Source organism: Branchiostoma belcheri, unplaced genomic scaffold (assembly GCF_001625305.1).
Source record: "Branchiostoma belcheri isolate BF01 breed outbred unplaced genomic scaffold, Haploidv18h27 scaffold182, whole genome shotgun sequence".
NCBI lineage: Eukaryota > Metazoa > Chordata > Leptocardii > Amphioxiformes > Branchiostomatidae > Branchiostoma > Branchiostoma belcheri.
The window spans coordinates 220098-228368 of record NW_017803291.1 but is presented as its reverse complement, the minus strand read 5'-3'; the positions used below and the strand labels follow the sequence as shown (position 1 = coordinate 228368).

At 40.7% G+C, this 8271-nt stretch overlaps 1 long non-coding RNA gene across 1 annotated transcript; it reads right to left on the bottom strand.

The window, feature by feature from the left end:
- Positions 1-2282: 2282 nt before the first annotated feature.
- Positions 2283-3659, bottom strand: LOC109467592. Its single transcript, XR_002140090.1, has 3 exons — positions 3455-3659; positions 2923-3164; positions 2283-2490 (listed from the first exon to the last, which is right to left on the bottom strand). It is a non-coding gene; the product is annotated as an uncharacterized LOC109467592 (long non-coding RNA).
- Positions 3660-8271: the final 4612 nt, after the last annotated feature.

Below are 8271 nucleotides of genomic sequence, written 5' to 3'. Positions count from 1 at the left end.
TCTGGCTCCGGCCATGCTCGTCTGCATCGCGGCGTTAGTCCTCGCCGTCTGGAAACCGTAATTTGGAGCTATTATCGTGTCCAGAACCGTGCCCATCTAGCTAGTTCTATGCCTGAATGTGTTAGGGTTAGGCACGGTTCTGGATATTCACTATTGTGCATATCTAGTTCTATGCCTGCATAGGTTAGCGTTAGGGTTAGGATCAGGCACGGTTCTGGATAGTCTTTCGTATCCAGAACGGCCATATCTAGTTCTAAACCTGAATGGGCTAGGTTTTTTTCATCATATTTGTACAGGGTTGCCCACTCAGTGATAGGACCAGGCACGTTTCTTGATACTCTCTATTGTATCTATCTAGTTCTATACCTGAACGGGTTAGGGTTAGGCACGGTTCTGGATAGTCTCCGCGTATCGAAGCACGTAGATTTGTCTCTTGCACGGTTCTGGATGTACCCGTGAACTATCCAGAACTTTGCCTGTTCGTGATTCTGGATAGTGCACGGTTCTGCATGGATGTAACAGCAAGGACGTCTGACTACAACGTTGACGTTAAAATCGTACTAAAATTGAACTTCTTTAAAACCTTGCCGTTACCGTAAGAGACTCTAACTGTATGGCACCCTGGTGTCAGACAACCAGTTGCCTTTTACCTTGTTGTGCCTTCAATGCACCAAATATCCTAGATGATTTATTATTTGTTTTATCCTGTGTTAGAATTTGAGATAGGGGAAATGCTACTTGTGCCATTTTCTGTAGAAGGTTTATATAAATAATGAACGGGGTATATAATTATGGAAAGTATACATTATTTTTTTGTGGTTTGTGACTTTTAACAGTTTGTTTGCACTTTGGTTGTTTTCTCTTGAGAGGTAAGAATTGTAATTCCTATGGCTGTATATAGAAAGGTTTTCCTTACGGTATTTGACAATCTTGCAAAATGTTCCATACTATACACAATCATGTGTTAAGGGTATTTTAATGAGGTCTGGATGATTTTACACAAGGAGCACTATGTTGATGCTCCTCAAGATGTAAAGATATGCGGTTATATAGAATGGTCTTTGCGTATTTTTGATATTGTTGTGCACATATATTTTTGGCACTATCTACATAAGGAGAAATACAATTTCCAAAAAAAATCATTGTTTTTATTATATTCAGGAAACATGTATATAAGGTGGAAAATAAAGGAAACACCGGATATCTTGAAACCATGTGTCTGTGTTCCGTTCCTGAGTAGAACGCAGCTACGGACGTTTTCACTGCGAACAGCCGCTGTGTCCTAGCCTTAGTGCCATCCCCCGTAGTATTCGCCCGCTCCCTAATGTCGCTAGCTTACCACTAGGTCTGGACTTGATGACATATGAAACGTCTGGAGTCTGGATATTCGTTCAGATTTTGGACGAGCGCGCTGATTGGTCCTACTCCTATAAGCCCCTTTTTGGGTGTGTACATATTAGATAAGGGCCGTTCGGACGTTAAGATATATTCTTATCTTATTATCATCAACATCTCCGACGCCGAACCGAACGCTAACGAGTGCTTGATAAAGCCGTAGTCAGTGTACAGATCGTCAACATGGCTGACGCACAAGCTGAGCTCTCGGAGCTTGATTTGGACGATTTAGACTAGTCTCCACCAGAATTCTTTTGCGGGGAGAATAAATCGGCCTGAAAAGGGTATTAATTGGCCAGAGAAGATAGCCGGTCAGAGAAGGTCCATTTCCCCGAAATGGAGCTTCTCTGACCGGCTATCTTCTCTGGCCAATTAATACCCTTTTCAGGCCGATTTCTACGATTTATTCACCCCGCAAAAGAATTCTGGTGGAGACGAAATTTAGACGGCATATCGTCGTTCAAATTTCGTTCGCGGAAAAGATGTTTTGGGCATCCTATCGACTGGTGGAAGGGCCTGTTAAAAATAGAACGCACCGAGAAAAGGCACACTTTGAAAATCTGTGTTTACATAACAACAAAGCCACATGAATAATGGAGGCCCGCCATTGGCCGTCGCCCATGAGGCTCAAACCAAATGTAGCCCCGCTGCTCGGGCTAGCTCATTACGTAACGTCATCACCAGACGGTACATAAGTCATCAAGTCCAGACCCAGTGGTAGCTAGCGACATTAGGGAGCTGGCGAATACTACGGGGGATGGCACAAACTATAGTAACATAATTGCTTTTTATCTAAAATGTTTACTGCCACTGAAAGCAGTCAAAGATAGGTTTAAGACCCTCTTACAACATTTCGTTAATAGATTTACAATAACAAAATGTTAACAGGTATTGCGTGATGTGGATGATGTTAGTCTACGCCAGGCAAAACCTAAATAAGAATGTATACAGTATTGATACAAAAACACAACGAAATTAAGTTTAGGTGAATTTATTAATATTCATCACCATAAAGCATATACTGACGTCGACGGCCTGTGTTGAGAAACGTCCAGGTATCAATTGCTTCGAATTCGACGTGCCTTTGATTGGAATCTGTAAGGATGAAGAAAAAACTGGTTGATAATTGGCTATCTAGGATAGCTAATCAAATACTAGCTTGGAATATCAAAACCAAATAATGATATAAAAATTTTGCATTCGTATAAATGCTTCGGTCCCAATTGCGTAGCTGCCCGTGTGGGATGTAGCTCCGGCCGGTCACAGGCTGGTCTGTGACGTACAAAAATTGTCCCGGTGGACTGCCGGCAAACGACGTTGTTTTTTTTTTTTGTCAGCGGATAGAGCTTAAGTCATAATTTAACTCTTCTCGGGTCCTGGCAGGGCAAAAAACTAGCCCGGGAACTGCATCGCAGGGTGTCCCGCGGGGCCGCACCAAACACAACCGGGGAACTACTCGTTGGGGCCCTTTTTACAATTGGGACCGAAGCATAACATACATCTTATACATATAGGTTAATAGCATACCCCGTCGAAGAGCTTTTAATAGTTGCAGGTACATTGGATTTGCTGAAGCCAGTATGGATTGGTGAAGTCGAGATCACCATGGATATGCATACTTGCACCGCCACAGCAGCACAGGGTTTGGCCCCCTCCAGATATTTGGGAAGCACAGTTGCCGGAGTAGCACTGTGCACCTGTTGGGCACTGAATTGCCCTTTCCAAACCAGTCGACTTTCCCTTGACACGTCTCAAGGGAAGCACGGAGGCTGGAATAGATCAAAATGTTATCATCCAGACCCTATGTGGTTTGTTCTTTTGGTTTCAAACAGTAGCAGGTAAAAGTCAATTTTCGTTGCAGCTTCAGGGCACCAGATATCAAAACCTTAACTTTCGCTTCAGTACCATGGAGAACCAGTTCCTTTTTTTACATTTATTAACGTGCCATGCGACTACCTGCCGCCCAGCCCATGTGAGACACCAACAAAAGGAAACATCATAACATGCAGGGCACAGAGAGCAAATCAAAAGGAAACATGTGGTAGATATATAGACATACCGTCAGCCAATACAAGTCCCAGCACAAAGAGCAGTATGGCGGTCTTCATGATGAAACTTCGTCGATGAGAGAATAGAAGGAACTTGTTCGTGTAGCCTGTCTTTAGATGACTGTAACTCAGTCGAGCGAAAGCGACTTTTATAAGGTCTCGATGTTTGCAGTTTGGTCCGAAAAACAACCGTGGAGCTCTGACAGGTGTATGTTCTATTCTTAAATGTCTTAAAAGCAGAACAAATAAACAAGGTTCCTGTGTGACCGTTCAAACTCTATGTCTGGGTGATGGCAGATTAATAAATGAATGAACACCTTTATTGTACAAACATACCCACTGGGTTAGGTACAAAGGTTAACTTGAATACTGAAATATATACACAACAAGATCAATCTAGTACTAGCACTACAGTCTGTTACATAATTTCGACTTCTCTTCGCTTCTCTGTGATGTTGAAAAGATAAGAACATACAAGTTTAAGGATCGAGGGTTTGTCTAAGTTCATTAAAAATGTGAATTTGTCTGTATTACTTAGGTGTGTAAAGTGGGGAAACATCGATGTTATTCGTCTATAAAGTTCAATTCTCGCACTGTTACACAAACTACATTCTACTACGAAATGAAGTTCATCTTCTATTCTATCTAGATTACAGTATCGACAAATACGTTGTTCCAGGGGAGTGTGGCTATGTCGACCGGTCTCAATGTGTAGTTTATGGCAGCTGATCCGTAGTTTTGTGACGGCGTTTTTGTGCCGTGTGTTGTCGATATTTAGGTACTGTTCTTCATTGTAGGCCAACTTGAATAGTCTATAGGTCCTCAGTTTGTTTTTAGCAGGACCACCTCTGGTGTCATTGTGTATTTCTTTAAAGAAGGTTTGGATGTAAATGTCTTTTAGTCGCTGATGGATGGAGTTAATAATTTGAGACGCATTTGTGTTGTAAGAGAGGGGACAGTGCCAAATGTAACCATAACCAAAACCTACCCAGTATCACGATTATCATAGCCAGAAAAGAAAATATTTCAGAAAATATTTCATATTTTCACCAGTAACAAAAGCGTGGTGAAGGCCCCCCTTTTCTTCAAAGAAGATTCCATTTTGCTGTGTACGCACGGCTCAAGTACATATAATGTCGTTGTCAGAAACAACAAAAGCTCACAACTGGACTCACAACAAACGCACCTGGACTGACATGTAAGTGTCGTATACTTTAAAAGAAACTCTTTAACTTTTTTTAACACACGATACCACTCTGATAATGCACTCCTAAAATAACAGAATTTTGGGCAGCCCCGCGACATGCCATATGAACTTACCTTCACCGGTCACCTGCACTGCCCAAGTAAACACATGTGAAAGGACGCACGAGGAATCGGATATTTATAACGGCTGTGAATGGTTTTATCTGGTAAATACATAACAGCCTTGAAATATATGTAAATATGTAAATGCACGTCATGTTTGTAAACACCCAACTTCAGGGATTACTTATCACGATACAGTGCTTACAACATATCAAGAAGATACAGAAAGTGAATTAGTATTTTTCTCTTTTTATACTTTTCCGCAAACGATTCGTGAATTGTGACCCTAGCATCACATTTGCTTGTGGTGAATGTAAACCCTTTTAACCCTATCTAGACCGGGGGGGGGGCTAAAAGTGCCCGCGCCAACTTTGATGTCACGTAGCGTCTGAACGCCTAGCGCTAGAACGGCCAAACTTGGTGACTTTTCCTAGAATATTGTTGGCAACAATTCTATGTCATTGGAATAAGATTAAAATTTTGTGTTGCCATGGCAACGGGTTTCTGACAGGCATTTTTTGCTAAATTTAGTAATTTTTTGTTTCAACAATAGAATTTTATAGGTTTTATGTCTAGTTACACATGGTTTCTAATATTAATTGAAATTGAAATACCTTTATTGTACATTCATGCCACGACGGGCTAGGTACAGGTCAAGATATAACAGACAAACAAACGTCTATGGAAAATTGGAGACAAAAGATGCACTACTGGACCATGGACATACATACATAAGAAACATACAAGGGTACTATACTAGGCTAATACAAAGTGTTCTAGTCACTGAGCTAATATAGAGAGGTCAACTTCTCGCTTTTTTGTACAGTGGAAAATGTGGGAGCAGATCATGTTTGTGATACAGGGTTTGTCTAGACACATCATTAATAACATCCCAGATAATTCGATATAAATTCTATAATTAAATATGCATAATTTATGCTAATTTGATGACGTCATCGTCCAAAATCCAAGATGGCGGACCATATCATTAAAACAGGTATATACAGGTTATTTTCCTTAAAATTTAATCAAAACTTCCATTTCTTTTTGCAAAAAAAGTTCATATGAACGTCTTTAGTCTGTTTACAATGTATTTTAGGCTTTATCCTGAAAAAAAAATTGAAAATTCAAGATTGATAATCCAAAATGGCAGAGAGCTTAAATATGCATGACGTCATTTTAGGGTTCAGTGGCACCAACTTTTGGCTCATCTTGCATTGAAAGGCGTGTTTTCTTGGGTGGGTATGACATAAATGAAATACAACACGGTGTATTCCGCATCGCCCTCGGTCCCGGCCCTCCCGCGAGTCGGATCGCCCTCCGGCCTGCGGGCGATCCGACCCGCGGTCGGGCCGATACCTCGGGCGATACGGAATACCCCGTGTTGTATTCTATATTTTCTAGGGGGTTACATCACATTTTTGTTTCAGAAAAGTCTTATATTACAGTTGATTAGAGTTCAAATAAAGTAGCCTCTCTCATGTACCTTGCTCCGGGAGGAAAGAGTAGAAACACGCCAAGTATCGAGATAATATGCCGACGGAGATGGTAATTTGTACCCTCTAACAGACCAGCTCTCTCGGCATGTTATCCCGCTACTTGCCGAATTTCTACTCTTTCCAGCCGTCTTTCGAAGCCTGAGGTAGGCTACTCCCTGAGAACAACAGCTATCTAACACCCACATCCTGAGATAACATAAAATGACGCATTATTAGAACAAGCCACCAAGTGATCCCATATCTAATCACTTTGAGTTCTTAATATCACGGTCTACCTAACTACCAAATACCAAGCCTCCTCAAGTTATTATGTTGACAGACACATGCCCGCACGCTAATCATAACCTACATGTTTGTAACGTTTGTGCTCAATTGACCACATTATAGACGAGCCTAATTAGCTAACAAACCAGAGCCACTAACGGAAATCTACAGAACAAGCAAAGTTAGATATCCGCCAACATTCCCTCACATTGTCACGTTTGCTGACAACCTATTGGTCTCTACAGGTCAGTTCTTCGGATAATCATTAACTAATTTGAAAATGTCCTTTGCTCAAGAAGTGTGCAGTGTGTTTGAAGAGTGTAGAACGGTGGATATTAATTGACATGACCTGATTACAATCACCTGGTGGATTCCGCTTTCATGTCATAGTACTTGACTTGTTTTTTTTCAGATCCCGGCTGAAGTGATCAAACAACTTTTCTCTATCTAGACTGTTTTCTTGGGGGGCTATGAATGGTATATCGTATGGTGTACTAGTAATAATACATATGATTTTATTGTCTACAAGCATCTACATAGGTTATTCTCGCAAAACTAAATGATATACAACACGTTTAACAAAAAGTGTTTATGATAGAATATTAAAGTCTACTATAACGTATGTTGCCCATAGCAACACCAGTGACGTTATAAAATGACGTCATGCATATTCAAACAATCTGCCATCTTGGATCGTCAATCTTGAATTTTGATAATGTTAGAAAGGATGTGTAATTTCACATAAAACCCTGAAAAGATTATCGTTTAACCCTAAACAGTTCACCTGGGGTCCGCGCGGACCCCAGCACTATATATGCTGTAATATTTTTTTGTTTCTAAAGATTTTTTTCCTCAATTTCAGGTAATTGTCACCCACAAAGTTGTCCCTAAAAACAGTGCAGAAAATTCCGTTTCCCTTATTTTTTAAAATTTTTATATCTGATTTTCTTTTGGGGTCCCCAGGCGGCTTTCGATCGTAATGGATACACTGGCGTTCTTATACTTCACTTTAGTTCCGTTTTTATATATTTTTCATACACAGTTCATTTAAACAATATATTCACCAAGGTTTATAGTACTCTATTCACTGAATTTGGGAAATCTGCTCCTAATATAGTCCGCTGCGCGCCGTTGTTTTGTAATATATACCCCTATGCGTTCTCCGCATGCAAGCAAACTAGACATTACGTCATCGTAGCCGCTCGTCCTTCACTGGATGATCAGTGAGAGCTGTGTATAAGAAATAGGTAAGTTTCTGCATTTTATTTCTGTTGGAAGACTAAATTTCTCATGTAGTTATGAATACCAGGTATCCCTTTAGTCCAGTAGACAGAGTCCTTATAGTTTTCAGAAAGTCTGTAATTACTGACAGTAGCAAACGTAAGCTAACCTAAATGCCCCCCCTCCCACTGATTGACGCCATGTGACAGTATGGCGGGTACATAACTAATTATATCATCATCTAATCACATCATTTGCAATTACTATCTAATTGCACTGAATGATGGTAAAATAATCTATGAAATTCGGTCCTGTGTCTGTGAAGAAATTTTTCTGAGAACTTCCGGGACTTACAGTTGCTGAATGTCAGTCAATAGAGAGAGTACAGAGGAGAGCGTGTAGAATCATTCTTGGACAGAACTACAGTAACTATAGCTCGGCCCTATCTGAACTCTTCCTAACCACACTTTCCCAACGACGGTGTGAACTGTGCAGGAAGTACGCTGAGTCGCTGCTGAAACCCCGATGGTAACCTC